Below are 26,328 nucleotides of genomic sequence, written 5' to 3'. Positions count from 1 at the left end.
GAAAAAGGCATAATGGCAAAAAGGAACTTGGGTTTTGCTCCAGTCTAGAGGAAGAACAACTAGACAAAGGCCTCTGTTCTCAAGCAAGGTCTCTTAACCAACTTAGTCATTACAGGACAGATCTATTCACTAATCAGCAACTTCTCTTTTTCTCTTTAACCAACAGCTCAGCTCTTTAGCTACTAAACTGAAGAGCCACATGCAGAGCACTGATGCCCCTCTTATTTGAACTAGAAAACACTAATGTAAATAAAGTGATATTAATATGCAATATCTGGGAGACATTTTTCTCTGCAGAGCTCAATGTCTATTAGGCTTCAGCCAAAACAAAGGTCAACAGACAGTAGGACCCTTCTATTCTTTTTCTTTAACAGGGAATATTCTATTCAATGCTTTCAAAGTAGGAGATTCCTTTTTTTTTTTTTTAAATTGGGAACTGTAACTAAAACACTGCTATTATGGAAACAATACTGGTTTTTGTTTTTGTTTTCATTTTTAATTTTCCTTAATAAAAACAAGATCTTAGTATCAAATGATTTCTTAAATTTCACTTTGAATAATCCCCTAGATAAAAACATATTGTAACCATGAATTTCCAAAGTTCACAATCCTTACTTTCATAATTCTCCCAGCCAAGGAACTTACATAATAAAATTTTTTATCTTTGCAAATCACCATAACAGTACAAAGTGCGATTTTTTACATAAACTGTTGCAAACATGCCAGAAATAAATTCAAATTCAAGTTTAAATAAATTTGTAATTAATATTCACTAAGTAAAATACAATATGATTCAAGCTGTTGCAAGAAAATTTGCATACAGAAAAGAGGATATATTTACAGAGTATTTTATTCAATAAAAAGTATTCACACCAACCAAATCAAAAGTTTTGGCTTTTACATCCCCTTTTTACTTTTGCAGCTGTCAGGTTCTGGTCTGAATATCACATTTGTTGACACCTTCTGCCAAAGTCTTATTTAGTTTATGGATCCACAACTGGACAGAGGGAAAAAGGGAGGCTTGAGACAGGCTGAAAGATAGACAAGAGCACAGTTGAATAAAGCCAGATCAGGTGAAGAGGAAATGAGATCTGGAAAAAATCAAAAGGCAGGAGGCCTAGGAAAGGACAAGAGCACATATGGGAGAGGATTTGCAGATTGAAGGATGTAATAAGGGAGAATGGCAGCTAAGAGACAATGAAATCAGCAAACAGATGAAAGGAAAAAGGACAAGGAAAAAAGAAAAGACAAGGAACAAAAAATAAAGTTCAAAAGTGCTAGAAATAGAGCAGAAGATATTTAACAGAGAACCAGACAGAGAAAGTGAGGGGAAGATGCATAATGGAAAATTAAAGGTTCCATTATGAAAAGAAGTCCCTATACCATTCCACTTCAGGATTCCACATCAGGAAGCTATATTTCTTTTTCTTTTTTTTTTTTTTTTCATTCTCTGTAAGACAGTCCAATATTTGGAATCATTTCAATGCAAGGGCAAAGCTGGTTATAAAAAGAATGTATAGCTGAACCTCCTGTACACTTCTAATGCTAATGATATCCATATTAAACAGTCCGACAAGTACTAACCAGAGTTGTCCTCTCCACTTCTCTGTATATAAACAGAAAGAATTCCATGCGGCAAATAAACACCTCTTGCCATCTGCTGAGAAGCAGCGCTAAGAGTCTTTAAGAGTTCTTTTAATGAAAATCTTTCCAGAGATTCATGGTACATAACATGATCCATCAATGTTGCAGTTTTGCAGTCCTTATTAGAATAGAGACTTATGACATGCGGTAGATTCTTTGCCTCCTAAGACCTACGTATGAATTACTGAACACTATAAAAATGCATATTAATTTCTATAATATTTATTAAAAAAAAAAAAAAGCAAACAAACATGCAGTTAGCATGGGCTACTGTATTTGTATTTTAATGCAAAAGCTCATATATTTCAAATGCTTAGTGTAGTACCTCTGAATCCAACGCATGTAAAACAAGGTTGCCTTCCTCTGTACTTTCCTAGTAAAAAGTAGAAATAGCAATAAGTAAAAAATCGTTCTAAGAGCTTACTTTCATTTAAGAAAGAAAGTGGCCTACAACAGTATAAACTCACTTGTTCTGGGTCTTCTATGGGTACAGCTGTACCATCCATAATAATAACCACTCACTAAATGATGACACCAGTATACAGTATTTGAAATGTCTGGGCATGAGACATGTAATGGAAAACCATCTCTCATAAATCAAAACAGCCAAGAATATATCAAAAAGAAAGAAATGGGTGAATATTAGATAGTGTTATATCTGCCTGATATGTTAACATAAGTAACAATATCCATTGAACATGTGCCAAACTGATCAGTTCCTGACTTTATTTGAGTTCTTTGGGGATTATGATTTTGCAGGTATTTTGATGTATATTTGTTTTTAAAGGAAAGCCCCTGTTCATTCTTGGCGTATTATTATTATTATTATTTACTAGTCACATGTTAGGAATCCCTGAAAAAGAGGTGTTTTTAATTGAAACGCTGACAATCCCTTAAGTGTAGTGCTGTGAATGATGGCACCTTGATCATAGCTGGAAAAAACAGTCAGCGTGATATAAGCTACTGAACTAAGTTGTAAAATGACAAGGACTGAGTGAACAGTTTTTAATACAGATAATATTGTTCATGCAGTCCATAAATATAGAATTAAATGTTGACCTCTATCTCCCATGTCAAAAGTCAAAGTCAGTGTCAGCACATATTGTTTTTATTTGTTTCAAGAGAAAAATAGATCAACAACATTAACCTCACAATGAACAGAGAATTGAATGAATTAAAAAGCAGTACCCCATAAATCCCTTTCCTTTTATTGGCACAGTGATAAAAATGCCTAGGGCTTAGAGGAAAAGGGTAGTCTCAGACACTAGTCTGAGATGCTCTACGTACACAGAGCTGTACATCACAAGCTAAAACAGAAGAACAGAGATATTAAGATTTGTACAGTCTCATATAATACACAATATCCATCAAATCGCGTCATAGCATCCCGCAAAACAGGCCATGTCAGATATCCCTAAAACAAGGAGGGTATCGCAAGGTTCTTTTAAAGCAACATTACCTCCTACCTGCCTTTTGAAGATGCACTCCGTAAAACAGATTAAAGATGCAGAAAAGGATTTCATTCAATACTCTCCATGCTTGCAGCATCCAACTAATTCAAGACACCACCTGGAAAAGATCCCATTGTGTTTAGAGAGTTACAAGCTTCATTGTTTGGGTTTCTCTTCAAATCAGTAGCTCATTGTGATAGAACTGAGAGATCTGACATTTTCCCCCTGTTTAAAAAGTAATTTTTTCCAAAACACCTCACAATAATAAAGGCCTTGATTTCACAATGCAACAGCAAATTTGACAGTTAACTAAAATGAGCAGTTTCCATTGCAAATTCAGTTTAATTGCAATTTTTAGTGCTGCATAATTAAATTGAAAATGTTCTGAAAAATTCACACAGTCAAAACTAGGACAGAAACAAAAAAGCATTTCCACAATGGTTTAGGATTTTCTAGTCAGATCTTAGAGAAACAGACAAAAAGTTACATTTAAAAACAAACCAGTTAAACGCAAGAGAAGGAATGGCATCATCTGAAAAATTCAGCTCGTAGTTTCTGTTTACTTTTTCTTATCCTCCTGCAGATTGTAGGATATACAGAAATTCTTTTGGTTTAATGCTCCAATGATTATCTGCTGGCAATATTGCATCATGTGAAAAACATTTTACAGTATTTGCACTGCACACTGAACTCACAAAAGCAACTAACTGCAACGTTTGTCAAACCTGGAGCATGTTTTCTGGCAGCTGACTGGAACCAAACACTGCTTTTGTTCTTGAAACGGACCGGCTGACTTTGAGTTTCATCGATATAGCATAAGCTTGGAGGGTAATCTTGACTCATGCATACTGCTGAAGTTAATCTATATCTTAGAAAATGCCAGCGAGAAAAGCCTTCTCATGCTGAACGTTCACAGGGCTTGAAAGAATTTTACAGCTGGCTATAAAGAGCAACTTTTCTGCTCCACATGTATTCATGCAGCTTCTGGGCAGAACCAGTCATGGTGCTTTTCATAGCTGGGTGATCAGAAGGCTTCTCTGTAACTTCTAGTAAAGAAGCAAAAACATGTATTTTATTATACTAAAGGATTATGGTGTGTAGGGCAACACTGAACAGCTGTGTGGAGCAAGTCACTTCAGGTCTTGCTGAAATCATAAATGTGAAGTCACAGTCTCACGTAAACAAACACAGCCCAGGCTGGGTAGATTCTTTCTAGGGCTGACAGTTGGTAAAGTTAACTGCAATCTTGGTTTGGAAAGATCTGATTTGAGAAATATTGTGGACTGCACAGAAAAAAGGGTGATGGGTTTGTTACAACATTACAACACTAACAGGATGCCATGGACAAGCTTCAACTTGCAACATCGAAAAATACTGTAAGATATGAACAGGAAATACAAACAGATGGGCATAGTTGATACTAACTGATAAAAAAACATTGTTTATTTCTAAGTAAGAGTGTCCCAAATCAGAACTAATTACAATTTAGTAAACTCAGCAATCGGTCTTGTGATGTGCATTTCCTGTTTGTCATCCTCTCCCAAGTATTTGAAAGCTTTCTACTATCAGCCATGTAGAAAGAATTCTTTCTCCAAAAATCACCCAAGTTTGGCACCAAACGTAGTGTGAAAGACTGCACAGATATAGGACCTGGGATAAATTAGTCAGCTCAAGTCTCAGTGTAGATGGTATTATGCATTATAGATTGCATATCTGGATGTTAGGATGTTCGGCATGTCTGTGGTTTTCAGCAACAGTTCTTATTCAGTTTTGAAATATCTGCATACCTATCAGTCTGGCATTAAGCTCACATAGCCTTTTTTTATAACAAATTATCAATGTTAAGTAACAACACTGAAAAAATTAAAGGCATATTCAGTTTATGCAAGGATTTTTCCTTAAATTTGGGGAATTTATAAAAAGAAACATTGTTCACATAATTATTATTATCATCATTTAACATATTGCATTAATATATTATTATTATTCATTAATATATTCATATATTAAATATATTTTCATTGTTATAACTACATTCTTATAAATACTAGTGAAATTCAGAGAACTTCAGCTATTTGAAATTTTCATTTGAATTCTAAAACCTCATGCATATTTAGCATGCTGATTCCATGTACGGAGAAACAAACTTGCAGATGAGTACTGAAATCATCATTAGTTAAAATTCTTTGATATAAGCAAGATTTACCCTCTACTTTCAAAACTGTCGACAGCATCCATAAGCTTTTACTTCTCATTACAAACAATCCACTCTTAGCTAAGGTTCAGATTGCATGTATTCAGCCTCCCTACAGATACAAAATTTCTTTTCTAGGGATTTCTATCAAAAAGCTGTCACTGGTAACAGAAAAAACAAAAATACATCATGGCAAAATGCATTCAGCCAATTGGATGTAGAAGTACTAAAACCTGCAACACCGGTTGCAACATAAATACTCAGAAGTATTTATTGAAGTTTATTTTCTTGAAACCGCATTTGTCTGAGAGAGACAACTTCTTTTCTATTCATGTGCAATAGATGTAATTATTGATTTTTCTGGCATGCTTCTAACATCCTAAACACCACACCTTTGAACAAATTGTTCTGTTGTTTGAGTTTGGATTTTTTTTTGTTTGTTTGTTTTGTGTTTGTTGTTTTTTTTTTTTTTAATGAAAATAATAGCCATATAATATGAAGTTAACACAGACCAATATAAAATGTTATAAGGCTATAAAAAACTTATTGCTAGAGAAATAGAATTAATAGAATGAATTATGCACCATATTTTAACATCTGGATTTGCAGAAACAGCTTTAGCACCTTCCACACTTGTCCCTACAAATGTGCTCTTACTGTCAGTATTTGGACCAATTTGAAGATGAATGAGGACAACCACAGAGCTACGTACATCACTCAAAAACAGATACATGCCCCATAATATCATGAAAAACTAAATAAGGGCACAAACGTGCTAATAAAGGAAGCAGTGGGATTCCTTAGACTCTATGGTGAGCAAACCAATTCAGAATTCATCCTTCTCATTCAGGCTATAGCACATTTGTGGGATCTAGTTTACTAGAAATTGCCTAGGGGAAAAGAAAGGGAATCCAGAGTAATAAGAAAGTGCCAAAATGAATAAAGTGCTCACAACTACTATTGCATTGCTGATGCTGGAAACAGAAGAGGCCAGGGTTTTGTCACAGTTCTGATATCCCCAAAGGTTGCTGCTACATTATTTCTGCTCCTTCAGTGCAATCTGTAAAAATCACAAATGTACATTACCTAATGTATTGAAAAACCAAAAATTTTTATTATTATTATCTTTTACCCATTGATGGTTGCAAATTAGTGAAGTGACACAAGACTGAAGCCAATGACTACTGCTATCTGTAAGCAACAGCAAGCAAGGAAAAGCTGGTAGGAGTACAGCTGTTTTATTTTAATTGAGGAATGATTTTATGTTGGAAGCACTCAATATTCACAGCAAATTAAAAATAATGAAGTGAATTGATACCAATGATATTTTTTTACCTACTATCCCTTTGTAAATCTATTTCTTCACACAAATTGACATGTCTAATTGATACGTACGCTATTATTCCTCATTAGTAGGCTGAATAAAATAATTCTTGATTAAATTTATTGCAATTTACAATCCAGCATAATGTTTGCAAGCTATAAAAGTCAATCAACAGGAAACAGAAAAAAAAAAAAAAGCAGATGACATTATTACTTCTTATATATACACAATAATTTCATGGAACCTTCCTTAGCTTTATCTTTTCTCCTCAGGAACCCAAGGTCCATCTCCAACAGGTCACTTCCTTTTTCACATGAACAGTGTGCAAATTCCTCTCAGCTTTTTGATAAGTATCACCTCCAATAAGTAAATTAGCTGTGTATTTAGCAATCTGTTAGAAGTTGCGTGGAAGAGATGGTCTTCTACTAACACTCAGATGAAACTAGACAGAACAACAGATGATGTCCACTAACTGATTTGCTTCTTTGTCAGGATTACCTAGTTTGAGTTATACGCTGTTATCCTTTTTACACACACACACACACACAAAAGGAATATACTTTGGAAGAGGGTAAAAAAGAGAGAGAGAGGAAAAAAAGAAAAAGAAAGAAAAAAACAAGGAAATTGCAGAAATTCAGAAATTTGATGTAACAAAAAAAGTTGGTGGAACAAGAATTTGACAATATATATTCTGTTTAATGCAAAATTTCCAACCAGAAGGAAAACCGAATCAATGGCAGGTCGGTCTATCTTTGTATTTGGAACTCATTCCTCATCTTGCCCCGACCTCCACTATTTTGTAGGAAATTCCGCGGTATTACGAAACAAGCAGAGGCAGAGCTGCTATTTTGTTACTCTCTTCTCTAAGGGGAAGAAAGGTATGTTGTGACCTGACCATTTCTCTGGCCTGTTGCTCCTATTTCTCTGAAGAATGCTGCCAGCTGGCGCAAAATTGCTGCCATCACTTAAGTTGGGCTTCAGACTTGAGAAACAGAAAGTTATATGAAAACACAGTATATATGCTACATTTTGTACAAAATAGCCATCCTACTTTTGTCATCTTAATAAAATGTCTTTTAAGGAAGACATTATGATACCTTGATAGTGTTTGTACCCTGACTGCAGCCTGTGCCTCAAGTTATCCAGATAAGTTGAAAGAATTTGCTCAAAGAATTGGGTATTACTCTGTCGGACTATAGAATCAGAATTAAAAATCAGACTATATGCTTTTCATATGTACTGCATACATATCACGCTCTCCCCTAAAACATGTATTAAAATCTTCAAAAAATTACTTTCTGCTTCAAATCTAAGTTCAATTTATAGAATTGTTTGGGGTAGTTGACATCTAAAAGGTAAAACAGTAAATACACAGGCCTGCACAGGGAACTAAAATTGAGATATATAAAGTTGCAACATAGGAATCCCATTCAGAAAGCAATTTTATTTATTGTTCAGATATTTTAGATTCAGAATTCAATTTTTATGCAACATGCCTGATTTACTTATTTATTTATTTCACAAGGCAATGCCTATCAGTTCATGAATGCTGCTGACATTTTAAAAATAATCCTTACATTACAGAAAATAAGATGAGAACTTAATCAACAAAACCAGCTGTTTCAGGATTCATTTCCTACTTGATACATATTGTACAGCACGGTAAACAACTCATCCGCCAGCAGTAAGAATCAAAAAGCTCTGTGCCAACTGAACATCATCTCTTAAAGGATTCTTCAAAGTGGCCACAAAAGGAGTCCTCAGAAGTAAGAACAGTTTTGCTGGTATTCCTGGTAGGATGTGGTGTTTCAGATAAAGAGCTGTCACCAAGTACTGCACAGCACTCCAAAGAATAGCTTACCATTATGGTCACCAAAACTATTTCCAACTACTATGCTATCTGCAACAGAGCAAAAGTAACCAGGAACTATATCCACCTCGAAGCCTTATTTAAATTGAAATCTAAAATACATATTCTCTGCATTGCATTTAGCTTCTGCTGTCAGAGGTAGGTCATTTGTTAAAACTTCCCAGCCTATTTACTGCACAATATTTTAAAAATGGCATGCAAGTTCTACTCACTCCTTCAGATTCAGGATGTCTACCCTAGGTCTAACCATACCCAGAGAGGTTAACGGCTGAAAGGCCAGCTGCCAACAGTTGGGCAGCAGACAATCAGCTCTGGGCCCCAAAGCCAGGTCATCGGCAATCAGCTCCCCAGAGAAATCAGGGCTGTGAGGGCAGAGCGCTCACCCTGTGCTGTGCATGGCATGGAAAACCAGGCAGTGCAGGGCTGTGCGATGCACTGAGTCCGAGGGAATAGCAGGGGCTTGTGGGCTGAACACATTACAGAACAGCATGAGTTCTGAGGATGTTAATAGGGCAGGCCAGCCCCATAGCTGCCATTGTGACCACTGCCACATAGCCACAAAACTGACTTCTATATTTCCACAAGCACTATTTTGTAATTTCTTTTAATCTCAGAATTCCACATTAAGGAAAACATGATGGAAAAGACCACGAGCACCCTTAAACACACTATTTTCATTCAGCTCTAACAAACTCAATAGGAAGACTATTTTATAAATGAGCACAACAAATTGAAATTCAATAGCTAGTTAACTCAAGCATATTGAAATAAAATTATATGTATCTGTGTGTGAGGGAACAAGCGTGTAGTGAGGGAGGACCTACAAACCTCACGTATGAGCTGCTCTTGTTATCATAAAGTTTGGGTAAGTAAGGCATGTAGGATCACAACTAAAATACAAGGATATTCTGCTTAACAGTGTTATCAGCTGTAAATATAAAAACCAAAACATCCATAACAGCCTTTAATGACATTTGAAATAAAAAAGAACAAAACTTTACTCACCTTATTATATTCACTTCAGCTTATTATATTCACCATCCAAGAAGATAAACATATTGTCCACTTGAGTCTATACCAAAAGGAAACACACATTAATATCTGTGATTTGATACCCATTCCAAATGCAAGAAGTAACAAATTTGGTGGCAAAGCTGTCAAAATATGTTCCACAAACACACTGGCAAGAGATCTGGACAAACTAAGGAAATTCAGTGAAACAAAATAGGTGCCAAATGGGGATGTTTGACAGAGTGTTCAAAAATACAGTTAGACCAAAGCAGGAACACATCCAACAGATAGATTCTCTACATAAATTATCATAAAACTATTAGAAATAATTGGCCAGTGATTTCAAAATATTACATATACTTTTAATGTTATCAAAGAGCTGTGTTGTGAACCATGTGTGTTTTCTTGGCGATTTAATTTTTGGCTTCAAAACAGCCTTTTTAGATGCAAGTGAAAATACTATATCCCATACTGTAAGTCAATCTGCAGTCTTTGAAATCATGCTGAGCTTCCAAACACTTTGAAACATTGCAAGGGAAAATATTATAAAAGTCTGAGTACCCTGTAAGAGTGCAGGCCTTGCAGGAGCTTGTCCAGACAGATGCATCCCTACAAGACTGGAGAAAGCCAACATAGCGAAGGCACCATGATCGAGCTCTCCAAGAGGACAGTGGTATCTGTAGTCACATCACCCCAAATAACCACTTCTGTGAAAGCATTAGTCCCTTCAGCTTCTGTTACAGTGCCAGCACAAGCTGCTGCACTGCCAAGTCACGACTGAAGGTAGATGGGTACAGGAGGACATGAGGACTCTATCAAGAACAGGTTAGTTTATAGGCAGTGCTGTATTACAGCCATTCTTTGATAAAATAAGGGCAATGAAATGTCTGCAGACAGCTGTTTGTAGCAATGCATGGCTGCCAGGCTGGTCATGGTACTGAGTGAGCGGCTGCTGCCCACAAAGTGCCCATCCACCTACAGCACAAACCTGGCATGCAAATTACTGTTGTTTAATGGCTCTCCATAAAAATACACCTTAAAATATCAGAGCAGGCCGCTGCATGCTGGTCATAAAGGGAACAAAGAGAGGCCAGGCAGCATACATTCATAGAAGACAGTGCTTTTTTTCAAACTATTTCTTTTCATTTGGCCAACAAAAAAGTGGACTACCAAGCAGTAGTGCTCTTAGTGCAGATAGAGCATCGGTGCTCAACAACAACGTTAGAAGCAGCATGCACGCCAGCTACACCCTTACACCATAGGGCTATGCTTTTAGGGGCACTTTCTAGTGCCTGCACAGATCAAGTTGAAAGCTTAAGGTCCAGAGTATCTGGGGTTAAAATCCACACTCATTGACTTCACCACTGCCTATTATAATTCACAAAGGTTTTAATACTGCACTGATAGGGAACTCCTATTGGGGCAGTAATCTAAGGAAAATATTTGCCATATGTTTGTTCTCTCAAAAAAATTCTGTATACTCTTCATGAAATTCTCTCATTATCATGCAAGACCAAATAAATGCCCCCTGAACTTGAGGAAGCACAAAGTCAGATTAGTGGTAGTCCTTTATGCGTGGCAATCTCCTTCCTTACCATTGAAACCAGCCTCTGAGAAAGCCCTCTCCTGCACAGACAGGCTTCTTCGTAGTGCAGAAAGATCAATTTTCCTGAAGAAAAAGAAAAAAAATGTGAAAATGACACAGAGATATAGCTTAAATAGGCTGCAACTCCATTTATTCAACTGCACTGAGAAATTTCCAGACGAGCCATTTCCAGCACATGTTATTATTTCTCCTCATTCATTCTGACACCCCAAGGTCTGGCTGCTCCCAATCCCCAGGGCTGCCCATGCTGTCCCCAGCCTGGCAGAGATTGGCAGTGGGGTGGGGAAAGAAGCCCAGAAGTTCAAGGCTTTGTTTCTGGGCAAAGTATTCCATTTTTATTCAGTTCCTTAAAAGGGCAAAACTAGCAGAGATGCACTTCATATTTATAATTGCAAGCTTCATTCTGGCAAAGGGTCATCTACCTTTGACTATAATTGTTGGTATTGGTTATAGAGCATTAAGACTTTGTTGCTGGCTGGACAAATGCATTTTCAAAAAAAATTCCTATAAACAACACCGACTAACTTACTTAACAGTCACGTTTTTTCTGCTCTGTGAGCTCTTCAAATTTAATATCTTGTTAAGCAGTATTAACTTTTAAGTTGCAGTAAAATCTAATAATTGTATTTATCAATTTGTGTTAATTACCAAGCAGAGATAAGCATATGTCCTCTTCAGCCTGGGAAAATCTGAGTGCACACCTGCTCCAAGAAACAGTCTTTAAAATGAGACGTGAGGAAAATATTTGAATTACATTTCCCTCTTCCAACACACCATTTTTAAAAAGCACTTTCAGCACTGAACTAGGCCTTTACAGTTAAGGCATTTTACAAGATGATACTGAGCTATGTTTCCTGTCTATGAAGAAGGCACCAGCATATAAAATGGTAGTGAATTTGCATTACCTCCAATCCATCATTCTTTGAGTGCGCAGGAAAAACTGTGAGACCTGCTGCAACAAAGCACAGCCTTGTGTTGACAGATTCTTATTTAAGTGACTGTGAATACAACAATTCCACAAATAATTTGTCAAGTGTGTGGCTGAACTAGCTCTGAACCCTGATAAATACCAACTCTCCTCACTGCTACAAAGGCATGATGTTCCGCGTGCGGGCAGTGAGTAACAAGCACCAGGATTTAACAATCGATGCTACTATATTTCTCTTTTCTTTGCGGTTAAAAAAACCTTGAAGGGTGGCACTTTCAGCAGTGTTAAGTACTAGTGGTGGCTATGCCTTGCAAATCTAAGTAATACACTGCAGGCTGAGGTGGAAGGAAACAGCATGCCACAACCATTTTTAGCTGCATTTAAAACATATGGTTTACTCTGCTGAAAAACAGACTTTGCTGAATAGTTGGCAGATTCTTGTTTAATACAGGCTATTATTAAGTGGACCTCTTTCAAATTATGATAATAGGACACCTACTTTGCTGAATTTCACGTCCTAAGGCATACGCTTGTGCTGGGTAATTCAAGAGAGCTGGCTCTTTTCAGGAAAAATAACACAAATACTAGTTGAACACGTCTACATATTAATGGGGGGGAAACACTCCTTCCAGGTATTCAGTTGAAATCAAGATTACATTTTTCTACCATGCAGTGTGTTCTATAAAGGCATTATGGATGTGTAAGGAAAAAAAAAACCCACAATGAAACATTTTTAAAAACATGTAAATCTAATCAGTCTAGAAGTCAGCAATACATATATAAAAGTCTCTTGCAGACATAATTTAGTATGCGTTATTAATTTATTTTTCATAAAGCTCTCCAACTACAAAAAGGATAAGTGGAAGTGTGCACCCATGTTGCTGATAATACTCATTTGTTAGGCAGGAGTGAACGTATTAACAAATTTCCCCTTCCTGCAATCTCATCCTGAAGGATGTTCTCAGAATCTTCATATAAAGACAGGGAATGCCCTTTGCAAACAGTATTCTTCCAGATATTTCAATAAAGCACCAACCTTTAACAGGACACAAACTTCAGTATGCCATATGCAAGGCTCAACCTTCAAACTCTGGACAGCAAAAAACGATCATTAGAATTCTACAAAGCCATTATATTTGTACTTCCAACTCTAAAATAATAATGCCAATAGAAATAATTGTGTGATAATATTAATGAGTCTCAATGTAAAATGCTAATTATTTATTGTTTATAAAGCAATTTTAAATAATGCAGAACTCATACAGTAATGCCATCATGATTTTCCAGTCATTAACTTAACCAGAATTTGCATTTTGGGACTATAGCCAGTGACTTACATGCACTACTTAAGTCATTTTTCAAACACCCTGTCCCATCTTAATCTATTCATCATTAATCACATTTGGTCACTTTACATACAGAACACTATTCAGATGAAAGATAAAAGAAATACATTAATAAAATTAAAGCTAGATTGAATACTTCAAAATATAAAGGTGGTGGAGGAATATGGTTATCAAAGCAATTTATACGTTATGCCTATTAAAGCAGAGACTTGTCTGTACAAAAGTTCTGAGAGTTTTTGAGGGTGTTTTTTTTTTTTTTTTTTTCCCCCCCCCCAGTAATGTAAAGGATACTTAGAAAGCCACCTTTGTACTCTGTCCTTCCCAATCATCTTTACTGGTGTTTACACAGTTACGAGAACATACTCAAATGCTGTAGCTTTTGTTAAATAGTGGGAGAACATACTGATAGCTGTTTTCTTGTCAATTTTAAATCTGCAAGAAATCTTAAACTTGGGAAACTGGCTTGCAATTACAGGCTCTGTTTATCTGAAAAAATCCAGTGCTGTGCCTCCTGCATCTGACTGACCTCTTCTACCTTAAATCAATCAAGCCACAGAAGCCTTACATCCTCCTTGTGCGGGTCTGGTCCACAAGAGGCTGAAAAGAAATTTCCTCTGAAAGGAGTTTTGTTGCATTCTGTCTTGCACCTTTCACCTCAAAGCAGCAGCTGCTTATCCACTCACAGTGGCGCACTGGCGTTAAGGAGAAAACAAGCTGACCAAGGCAAAGCAGCCCTGATGTTCTGGAGATCTTTGTATGCAAAGGGCGTTTTTAGCATAAGCAAGAGCAGCTCCCCAGCAGCATTCCTGCAACCTGCCTTAACTCTTGCTTATTGGCACTACCTCCTGATCAAAAAATCCCAGTGAGCTTTTGCTTTCTTTTTCTCTGATACTTGAATTACCATTAGTAAGTGGGAATTGTGATAGTTCAGGTGGGGGTTGTTTGTATTTTTCCATACTGAACACTGCTCTTTTTTTTTGTTTGTTTGTTTGCTTTTTTTTTTTTTTTTTTTTTTTTAATGAAATGAGGCCACTAAATAACTTTCTTTAAAAACAACAACAGAAGTGCACACAAGGCGGCATCAAATAATAATTCAACCCATACATGTTCTTCACAGTGCTGAAGGTAGTTATACAGTGTTCGGTTACTCTGGTGAAACAATTTCATAATCTCATCTCAGTTCCTAAAGAATAAGCAGCTGTTCCACAAGCACTCATTGGATTTTTATCATTTAACACTGCATGTGCAGAATTTGAACCACAGAAATATTTTACAGAGACAACCTGTCCAATTCCACTGCGAGCCAAAGAGCAGCCATGAAATTCATTGGACAGCCTGAGATGGATACAATCAGCCCAGTATATGGTGATTTAGGAACCAGAGCTCACAACTATAGAGAACATCACCTTATAATACAAGCTAATTGCTATCTCTCCTGGAGCATATACATGTACAATATCCTGGGGATATTTACTTTTCGAAGCTAAGAGGTCTCCTGGAGGAATTGACAGCTATCTTAAGTTTCTGAGTGAGAACTCAATTTTTGTTTAATTATTAATTTTAAATATACAATACATGTTGACATTTTTTGCATAATGTAAAAGAAGAAAAAGAAATATGTCTTCATGTACCTATTTACACAGACTCAAAAATACCGATCAATTGCTAGCTTTTGGGTCTTCACTTTTTTAAATTTGAACTTGTGACCTAAATAATAGGGAAATCTATTGGATAATTTTTAAGCAAGACCCATTATCATACTAAGTTTTCTCCCCTAACTAGATTGCTGCTGAAGAAAACTGTTTCTGAGGTTCCAGTCAAAAAGTAGTAATGTTCTATCCACACATTAGTGATTCCAAAATTCTCCATTATGAACAATATTTATCAAAAACAGCCCACTATCAGATGAAAGATGTGCCTTATCTTTTCTTGTCAACTAAAGCATTATTCACTGAAAGTTTCTTTCATATCTGTTTCAGGGGTTTCAGTGTCATTTTAAATTGCAAATCAATCATAGATCATGCAAGCCCTACTTCTGTAGAAGAGATTAACGCTCTGGCTAAAATTGTTTACAAAGCCATTTGTAAACCTTCTGCTGATGCAGATGAGGCAAGTTTACCAGTTTAACATTGTTGATCCCAGAGAAAGCCTTAAGCAATGACTTCAGAGGGCAAAAAAATTTGTTCATTTATCATTATTGTCATGGGCTTTCGCAAATGATAACAATTTGTCTTCATCCTATTTTTAGACAATGAGCCACAATAGAGTCCAGAAAGCCATTTTGCCAGATGGGAGAAGGTGCTTTCATTGCAAAATGTTGTCTTTTCTTTTTCTGCCCTATAAAATTGGCTTAAGTGAGAACCAAGGATATGTTTTAATGTCAGGTTTCCCAGTAGACATGATGACATACAATAACAGCACACAGTGCCTGGACAGCACGTTGTCCAAATATATTGCATTTTTAAACACAAGAATAGCCTTTGTTGTACATTTTGCCAGAAAAACTGCAATATTAGCTGCAAGTTAACACAGAGAATTCTCACAGAATGATAGTTGTCATAGAATTATTATTAAATGTTTAAGTAATACTTAGATCTAATAACAATTCTTCACTTTGCATTTTTGAAAAGACAAAATATTTTGTGTTGAGCCAAACAAAAAGTACTACAGAACAGAATTACACATGGCATTTTTACAGAATTACCATGTGAATTCTGTTCATCTCAGTTTTAGTGATTATCAAATGACAAACCCTGTGCCCCTGGGCCAGACTTGTTGGGCCCTTGGGAGCAAAGACAGTTGTGTCTGTGCCATGGGACATGACAATTAAAGTCTGGGAGGCTTTCCTCCCTTCTAGTGCTGAGGTAGATCTGCATATCTGTCCCACTGACAGGTGGGACACACAGGGGGCTATGAAGCACCTCAGGAAGCCTCTGAAGTAACTCCTTCACCCCACAAAGAATAAATCTCCAAGGACTAAGCCCAGAAGCACTGGGGTATATCTTTTGCTCTTGCAACCTTTACTCATCAGCTGCATTTAGGGCTGATGTGCCCCTCTATTCTGGTTCAATGCAGTTTATCAAAGAAAAACCCTTTCAACTGAGGTTTTGTTCCATTTACCTTGACCTGACCCTATAGAAACTTTGTAAACAGAAAAAACAGCTACAAACACCTTTTTCCTCTAGACTGCACCAGTTTCAATATGCTGCTGTTCTTCAGTCATTTTAATAGTAATTTGCTAAAAAAAAATACATAATTATGTCCACCTGCAGAAACATGCCCACAAAACAGAAAGAATGTTTCTTAACCTCTGATGAAATGTTGCTTTTAGAATAGTATTTCCCATTTCTATCCCCAGATTAATCTATCATTCATAGCTTTTGCTGCTTTGCTGTCTCTATAATTGCTAACAATTGCACAACAGTAGTTTTTTTCTAAGCTTTTAGCACAGATTAATTGTTTGAATCTATGCTTACCCTTAAGAAATAAATAAAATTTTGGGAAAAAAAAAATCAAATGCACTCAAATATTCCTTTCTGTACTTTGTTATCTTGGTAGTGATCTTCAAAGCAATAGTCAGAAATCCTCTCTGTGTTTTTATAACTAGGGGAAGATGGGCATCAAGTCATATAACAGCACAGCATAAGTGATGTTAATCACCAGCCCCTCGCATTATGTCTCTGGATCTCTCCATACACTGAAAGTGTCCATCTGCCTCAGTGCAAATCCTTCGTAATTATAAAAAAAAAATGTATTCTTGTACTGCAAAAGTAGTAACAGTTCTGTAAAGGCCATGTCTGAATACTCTGATATAGATAAAAAAGTCTTGAACATTACTTGATATAAAATATCATGAGCATAATTGGGCAATAGGATTCTCTGATGACAAAACCGTGTCACAGAAGTTGAGGCTTTTTCCTTCTGTATTTAACTTTTTCATTATGTAGTTTTCAGCCTCAGCAGCAAAATACTTAATTGCATCTATGCCAGGTGTTTCATTAATCCTGTTAGCTGTTAGACAAACCCTGCAGGAAAACAGAAGACAACAGCCTCTCTGCTTACTCTCCCCAGCCCCTGCTTGCCTCCTCCCCCTCTATTCCCCTACAGGAACTGACTGATGGCACAGCCAGTTTGTTGAACTTGAAGGCTGAAACCATAGAAAAGCCCATGCTTAGTCAGGAAACGTGGAAAACCAGCAGAGGTAAGTAAACTTTTTTCTTGCTGAGATTTAAGACAAAAATGTATAAATACCTATGAGTCAGAGTCAATCATTTTGGAGATGGGCAGAGCTAGTCTAAGTGGGGCATAGTAATGAGTGTTTAACCTTCAACAAAACCTTAACAAAAGTTGTTATTGCTAACACTGGCTAAAGACTAGGCTCTGGGGAGTGGAGATGGGGAAGTCAGGAGAGGTTTAGGAAATGAGCAGTTGCACATTTTCAGGCATTATTTGTTCTGCTTGATCAAATAGCCTTTTGTGAACCAACATCTTTGTTCACTGTAGGAGCTGAGAAAAGATATGGGAGAGTTATCTTGAATACAGGAGAAATCTTTTTAGACTCAATCTGAAGGACCCATGCAGTATAAGAATCTGTACCCTAACTGCAGTCTCGGAAAATTAATTTCTAACACCAGAATATTTTTTGGCTCATTTTGCTCTTGGTAAACTTTTGTTTGTGTGTGTCTTGAACTTCATTATTTTAAGTGCTATTAGAGGCTATACTTAAAGTTCACTCGTCACATTCCCAGAATTATGTATTGCTCAGGCTGGCAAACACAGAATAGCATGTAGCTTAAGAGTACCCCTCTAGAATCCAACCAGAATCAAGTCAAAAGCTCAGAACTCAAAGACAAAATTGTAACTAGATAACAAAAGACAAAGACTGATATAAAGAAGAAAAATATATATGTAGGCATAGAAAAGCTAAAGATTAAGCATAGTCCTGACTGTAATACGTCAGGAACATTGTCCTTCCTTCCCACAGAACAGATATACGACTTGTATTTCGTCACTGCACTACAGCAACCCTCATGCAATGAACCCACTAAGAGGTGGGATCCGTTGGTCTTTGCAGCTTTCCTTCCAAGAATGAATATGGAAAGATCTGTAATACCTCAAAGTACCATCTGGACTCGATGAAACAGACCCAGTAAGTCCATACACTATGAACACTCAGAATAATTTCTTCTGAATTTGCGCAAAGCCTAGGGCAGAAAATTAGCTTCCAAACTATTTGGAGAAGGTCCATCAGTTTTTTACAATGTACAAGAAAAAGTTCAAGATCCCAGTGATCAAATGCTTTACTATACTAGACACTAGAAAGCTTGGGTACAGGCTTGGGTTTCTTATCCTTTTTTACTTTTTATTTCCCCATGGCTAAATACTCTATCTGCAGTCATCTTGCTCTGAGGCTAAATCCAAGTCTGCAAGGGATGATGAAGGGTGTATTATAGCTGCACTGTACTGTCTTTGCCGGGAATTGAGAATGATGTATTTGGGATTCAGCTGGTGTATTTACAGTAGTTTTAGTGACCCATAAAACATTGGATCTATATTTTGAAATATTTACAAGAGTAGCAGTCAACAGTTCTCTATCTACAATACTTTTTAATACTTCTATCTCCTCCTTTCTTGTCACACTTTTTCATCCTACTTTCTTTGTTGTTTATCAGCTCTGGTATCACTTTTTTGTATTACAGTACTAATCGTATTACGTCGTATTACAGTGCTAATGACTGTGTTCTTTGACATAAAAAAATAGAGCATTCGTAAACATGCTTTAGGTATATATATAAATCAATATATAAAATAATTCAATTATATAGAAAGTATATAAAAATTAAAAATAATAAATAACAAAGCTTTAAGAATTTTGAAAAACCTTACAGTAAATTTACATTGTATGCAGAACAACTTCTCTGATAAGCTAGCTACTCCCTGGCACTTCTCCTCAGTGAAAGCAAGGTTGTATAAGAAGTCATTTGCTACCATCTTCAGAACAGAGACACTTAGCCTAGGACCAGATTCCACCTATTTGGCTGCCACCCAGGTTCTGACCAGATAAGCCATGAGCCAAAGAAAAAAGCTAAGGAGAAAAATCTCTCTTTGTTCTGTCTCATTTCTAATCCAAGGAATGATTAATTATGTAGTTATTTAACAGGCTCTTTAGGAGCATGGCCATTCTGGTCCTACACACAGTGTCATATATCCACACTGCACCACAGTAACGCTGTGCAAACATAATCAATCCCAGCAGTGCCAGAAGCTCTGGTTCAGCGGAGTATGGGAAGATGCAATATATCCTTCTTCCCATTAAAGGCTACATCCTGAAGCCTCTTCAACTTAAATGTCTCTAGCCTACCAGAGGTCCTGTGGTCCAGTTAGAGGTGGGATTATTGATGACAATGCCATCAAAGAAAGGGAGAGAGATGACACAAAAGAAAATTTTCACCTTTATCTTGGAATTAAATGAGTAAATTAATTTTTCATCCTGAAGTTTTCTGTAAAGACAAATTCCTGAACTAGGAATAAAAGCAACAATTACTCTCCACAACCACCTCCCACTCTGAAAACTAATTTATTTACATAAACCAGGTTCAGTAATCTACCTACTTGAACTTGTCTAAAAAACATGCCTTAGTTTCCAGGATAAATACTATATGGAATAAAATTCCAGGACAAAAATGAGGTAAGACGATTCCCTTGAATCAAATATTGAAGTAGCTTTCCATAAGTCTGCTATCAGTAGCAGCAGGAAAATATTCCAGCTCAGCTATGTAAAGAAGAGATAGGAAATACAAGTGAGAGGCTGAACTTAAATTTCAAGCATATACTCTCTCTACATGGCCTCAAAGTAAAAGATGCACTGCCGAAAGGCTGCCCAGTGAAAGAAAACAGCAAGAACAATTTGCCATTTTTATTTCATAGGTCTTTTTGTTTTCCTCCTCCTGAGTTATGCAGTAATATTGAAGCAGCTGGAAAAGAAGGAATCAGATATGACCTGGATGTTACCAAAAGACAAGGGCAATGTTTTGTGTTGTTTTTTTTTTTTTCCTTTTTAAATTCTTCTGAACTATAGCTGTTTAACTAAACCATTCACAAATATACTTTAATTTGGATAATTCAGCATCAAGTCTTGACAGTTCTTATCAGTTATATGTCCACATTAGCCAGCCCTACCTGTACCCAATATATATATGTAATTGGAGTTATGGTTTCCCATATTGGCTGCTACAGATTTAAAACAGATTCTATATAAAGTCACACTTGTAATCATACAGACATCGCTGAATAATAGAACAAGAGACCCTTCAGGAGTAGGGCAGAGTCAGATCACCTCGATCCCCTCCAGCACCAGTCTGTTTGTGCTGGTTGCAGACAAGAACAGCACAGAACAGTGGGCGGCAATGGGCAGCAGCCATTCTTGCTGCCATATTAGCAAAGCAAGTAGAAGACAGATGAAAAACGGCTCTTGTGACACTTTCCTCTAGCACTATGACCAGGTGCAGCAACAATCTGCTTCCAAATGGTCAACAGTGAACAACAGTGACTCAACCAAGCAGTACTTATCCACACTTAAATTGAGAGATTTGGCTTAAAAATGCTACGGATTTCTAGAAGTAATAAATACTGTGTCTGCATGGAGAGGGAGGATGTACTCTCCTGGAAGTTGGATTCTTTACAATTTACATTTTGAAGATGTTGTTATCAACCACAAGGAGCCTGAAACTCCCATTCATGCAACAAGACATCTCAGACCTCTCATAGAGTCACCCCTCCAAAGCCATGGCTTGGAGATGAGCAGCCGCTATCACAACATTCCTGATGCTGTCGTGAGAGGTAGCAGTCCTGCCAGCAGTAGCTGACAACTGTTTTAAAGCTGTATAATTATTTAGGGCAGGCAAGCCCTTAGGGAATGCCTTGAAGGAATGAAGAATCTTTTACTCTTGCTTGCAGTTTTTTTTCCAAGACAGAAACACTGAGAAATGGGGAGTCAGGGTATGTTTATAGTAGCGATTACGCTCTCTGTGCTGCATTATAAAACTTTTGAGATCCTGATTAAACATTTTATCTACAAGATTGTATCTGTGCTGAGCCAAATTATTTAATTGCACAGCTATCCCCAATTATCCAGCAACGTGGATTATTTATAAAACCATTAAATGTGTTACTCTTATGACAGCGACAGCAAATGTCCACTTTGAGACCAAATAGCAAATAAAGCTTATACAGCAATTTCCACACAAGTATCTAAAGCTTTTTTACAAATGAAATAAACCAAACAAGAGACAAGAAATTACAGATAAGCAAAAGGATTGAGAAAAACTAAGCAAGTCAGCTAAGGCCTCATACCGCATTAGTAACAAAGCCCAACCAGCTTTCATCTTCTGCTCGGGACCATAAGAGCATCTAGAATAAAAATAAGATATTGATTTTGAATATATTTAGTGGTTAAAAACAGAAGTAGCCTTAATTATTGTGAATCAGTTTTTAAAAGCAAATGCAACTTGCACATTCATGATAGTTAGAATGTAATTATGCTACTGAAACGCGTAAGCAACAAAAACTTCAAAATATATATGTGTAGCATTTGAAGGAATTAGATTACAACATGATCTGTGCATTTTATATGAGATGCTCATTTGATGCAACTTACCAGATATCAGACCAGCACACTCAAAAATGTTTGCACATATACAAATCTAAATAAAAAAGATGGGTAGGCAAGTAATTGAAAATGCAGCTTCTCTATATTCTATTACTGTTTCATCACATTACTTTTCTTTTCTTTTCTTTTCTTTTCTTTTCTTTTCTTTTCTTTTCTTTTCATTTCGTTTCGTTTCGTTTTGTTTTGTTTCGTTTTTTATTAAATAAAAGCTAGATAAAATCCAAAAGATTTACCACAAAAGATTATGGCAGTTCTGGACTTGAACAATGTTACAGCATCCCTTTTAAAGTTAAATCATACTTGACTATAGTTATAACAGTGTCCATAAAAATACAAACAACATGAGGGTAGTTCAGCTGCTGAATGCCCAGTGATAGTGCTTTTTATTGCCATGGACAAGAGCACAATTCATATACTGACCCCATTTTCCCAATTCCCCAAGTTTCATTCTGTCAGGATTTGGAGATGATATGAAATTTATACTTAGAACTGTAACCAAAGGAGGGAAACTGCAAAGGCTGCCAGTACCAAATGCTTGAAGAGTCAGTGGAATGCTGGCATAGCCCAGCTCCTGTGCTCTCTGCTGAGTGGTGGTACAGGATCTCTTGGAGAACTTCTACCAGAGGCACTGCACTAATCTCTGGTGCAATCACTCTGTAGTACCAAAGCCTAAGAAATTACTGCCTTTTGTTTTAGAGAAACAAGGATTTGCATTTTAGCGGCTATGTATGTCCTGCATGCAAACCAAAGGACATCTAAGAGGAAGGACAAAGGAAAAAGAGCACAGTCTTCATCAGCCCTCATCCACTGACCTCAGAAATGGAAGATGATGAGAGACACTGAGCCAAGCTCCTGCAGGAGTAGAGCAGAGAGGGGACAGAAGACAATGAGGGAGAACTGAGAGAGGTACAGTGGAAATTTGGTAGTCAGCTGAAGTTATTACGGTAGAAAAGTTGGAAGAGAGGAGAGAGGGTTGAAGAGGAAGTTGAAAGTGTTGGAGTAGAAGTTACACAGAACACCACAGAGGAAATGTTACTACCACAGGGAAAGGTATAAGGAGAACAAGAATAAAATCCACAAATAACAGATTGCATCAGTTTTGTTGCTCATGGAATAATTGGTTTACATATTAAACACTGGCTGGTAGTAAAATTGCTATAAGCAAGTGATAGATAATAACAGCACAATAACATGAATAACAAAGATTACACAAAATAAGAGAAACAGAAAAATCATTAAGCGTCCGATTGCTAGCAGAGACAAAAGAGCAATTTATAAAAGCTTCAAAAATACTCACATTTGGAAAGAAACACAAGTTTTCTTACTCATATTTCCATACTCTTCTCATTAAAATGAAAGCAGATCAATAATACACTCTTTCCTATGCAAGAACAAAGAAAACATTTAAAAAAAACTTTTGCAAAGATGCAGATTGTGCTCTTTCTCCATTATTAACAGTTCAAGGGCAGATTCAGCTGAGCTTTAAATGTAATTAAAAAATGATTTCAAACAGCACTAGAAGCACTGTATAGTAATAGAGGATAAAAAACATGGGTGATAAGTGTCACATGTTATTGCTGTTAGAGTTCATATATGATGCATTTCTGTGACTAGATTATCAGAGCACAGATGACAATCTGTACTTATAAAACTAAACAAGATGTCTCAAAAAGAAGTGAAATATTAAATTCTGTGCTATCAGCCAGCTACGCTTCAGCAAAACTGTGTGCATACATACTATCATTTCTATAAATCTGTATTTCTGCATACAACCCTCACCAAAGCAGACTCTCTGCAGTGTCTGGAAAAAGGAGAAAATCCTTTGATCTTTTAAGAAAAGTTTCAAATGGACTGAGGAATATATTAAAGTCCATCAAGAAATGGATGAATAGTCTTGTTGCAGATTAACAGCCTTTCACCTGCAGCATTTACTCACCCTTCTTGTTAAAGATTTGTTTTATTTTCCTACAGCAATACACTATATTACAACTTAAAATTCATATTCACCTGAAGAAAGCTGTGACATGCCTACCAAAAGAGACGTACACTGCTTAACCTAAATTGACCCTTTTTTCCTTCTGTTCTAATAGATCTTTTTTCTTTTTGTCACTCAAAATGAGCGTCTGATGTACGAGCATAAATTGTTAAAAGCAGTTTTAGGTAAAGGAAGAGAGAGTGAAGTGGAGTTTTCTCACAAAAGCCAACCTCAATTTATGTCAAAGAGGGTTAAAAGACCTTGGGATTAAAGCAATAAACTTGCTGCTGTCAAAGCTAAAACCCGCTAACAATTTAGTGCCAAACGCATGTTGTTCAATATCATTTCATATTATATTATGTCACAAGTAGGTGACAGTTCCACATCAGGCTGACAGGGCTGATTTACTCTGAAGAATTCATCGACATTTTGCAGAGTCAAAGCTGACTTCGTTTTATTTGGATGCAGGGTGGGAAATCTGTCTGTGCCAGAGCTGGAGGACGTGGCTGGATAGCACAGCCCTTGGACGGCAGATGACAGGACCCCAGGCCTTCCCCACGCAGCGGCAGACAAAGGCTGCAGGCTGCCTCCCTTCCCTGCCCTCGCTGCACTGAACCCAGCAATCTCTGGCAAAATGACAACAGACCAGGGCTTGTTTCCCTCGCTGATCTGGAGCAGCACAAACTTCCACGTCTGTGCATTTTTGTGCCACTGCATCTTGCAGTGGGATTTGCCTTATTGCAATTTCTAAAGTAGCCCATGGCTCTTTTCAATATCTGATAATATTTTCTCCCCAAATTCAAGCTTTTATGCTTCTCCAAAATATAACTAAAATATATCTATAGGTAATATATCCAAACATATCTAAAAAGAAGTCTCTGCTAAGAAAATACTACCAGCACCTGCTTATAGTTTAACAGGCAGAGATAACTTTTTTTCCAGGATATTAATTGGATACCAAGGTCAATTGTGATGAGAGATCTTTCTTAGGCCAATGCAAAGATTTTCTCACACAAAGGCGTCTGGTGTGAGATACTCCCAGATGGCTTTTTTAATATGGGTTCCAATTCAGATTTCTCCTGGGACTTGAAGAGAATTCTGAGTAAACACATGCTTTGTTGTGTCTCATGCAAATCTAATTGATTTGACTTCCCTGTCAAGGTGTTAAGGTTTATTCAAACCAGGGAGTCCCTTTTCTTCTCCAAAATCCAGGCATTCTTCTAGTCATGTTAACCCTTGTGCCATGCTTATTTCTTTTGGATAGTACTTCAGATCAGGAATTACAGCTCTGCTCCTGAAGCACCTGGGAAAACTTGCTATACTTAAGTAGTCTTGTTATACGCAAGAAAAAAAATACTTCTCTCTTCTTTCTCCCTTTTTTTTTTTTTTTTAATTGTGAACAAAATTTTCAGTTTGTTCTTACCCTTACTTCTGCAAAAAGTGAAGTAAAATTTGTGGTCTTCAAAAGACACACATCACCATTTTCTCCATCTAACACAGGAGCTACATTAGTACCTGGCCATTAACTTCTGTAAACCTCTTCCTGCTATTTCTGCGGGATTCCTTGGGCAGAGTTTGCTCTTCATCATGAAAAAGGTTGTGTGGAACAGCCCACTGCGTGTAAGTGGTTCCATCACCCAAGAGTGCCCTCTGCTAACCAAATACCAGGCAGCACAGGAGTTGCCTTGTCTGTTATGCAAAAGCACTGCTAGGAAGCAGAACTTCTGGTGAATTGTTAGACAGATTAGTGGATGGTTAATCTTATCTGACACTTAAAGCACTTTGAGGTAAATTTAGTGTTCACCTGCCCTCAAGTGTGCAGCATGAATATGCTTCTACGTATTTATTCCTGTTCAAACGAGTAGCTCTAGTGATTGGAGGACAAACAATACCTGGCACAAAGAGATCGTTCAGGCAAAATAATGAAGAGGGAACAGACAAACATGCATCCTGGCTTTAAGCCTTTGCTGTTTTCTCACATTGAATCATGAATTCCATTATTTTTCATCCCGATACAGGCATACTCTAACTTACAAATTCTGCTAGCATGACTAAATTCTAGTGTACTTTGGATTTTAATACATCTGAGCTCCATTTTCTGTGGCCCCAGCACATGCCAAGCAAACACACGCATGCGTCCATGTTACACGGGATGCAAGGCCTTGGGAATCCCTATATCCAGTGAGAACTCTCCAGGAGAATAAAGACATTTGCAACCTACTCCTCACAAAGGTTCTTCCAGTGCACAGTGGTGCACAGGCAAGTCAAACCACCACGGATCCCACAGCTGCTGCATCACCAACATCTTCAA

The 26,328-nt window shown here is 37.0% G+C and overlaps 1 long non-coding RNA gene across 5 annotated transcripts in view; it reads right to left on the bottom strand.

Annotated features, from left to right (window-relative positions):
• LOC122183175 overlaps positions 1-26,328 on the bottom strand; it is a 368,354-nt gene that overhangs the window by 119,718 nt on the left and 222,308 nt on the right. For 4 of the 5 annotated variants that reach the window (XR_006180127.1, XR_006180126.1, XR_006180128.1 and 1 more), the window contains 8 exons: positions 23,340-23,423; positions 21,727-21,783; positions 13,065-13,118; positions 11,090-11,163; positions 9,489-9,555; positions 6,242-6,349; positions 3,111-3,213; positions 1,970-2,017 (listed from right to left, as the gene is read on the bottom strand). This is a non-coding gene — a long non-coding RNA (uncharacterized LOC122183175). Of the gene's footprint in view, positions 1-1,969; positions 2,018-3,110; positions 3,214-6,241; positions 6,350-9,488; positions 9,556-11,089; positions 11,164-11,748; positions 11,996-13,064; positions 13,119-21,726; positions 21,784-23,339; positions 23,424-26,328 lie in introns of those variants that run through there. The other variant, XR_006180130.1, reaches the window with a different exon arrangement.

Source organism: Lagopus leucura, unplaced genomic scaffold (genome assembly GCF_019238085.1).
Source record: "Lagopus leucura isolate 7727_CA_CO unplaced genomic scaffold, USGS_WTPT01 Super-Scaffold_100017, whole genome shotgun sequence".
Lineage (NCBI taxonomy): Eukaryota > Metazoa > Chordata > Aves > Galliformes > Phasianidae > Lagopus > Lagopus leucura.
The sequence above is the reverse complement of the archived record's forward strand: the minus strand, read 5'-3'. Positions and strand labels throughout refer to the sequence as shown.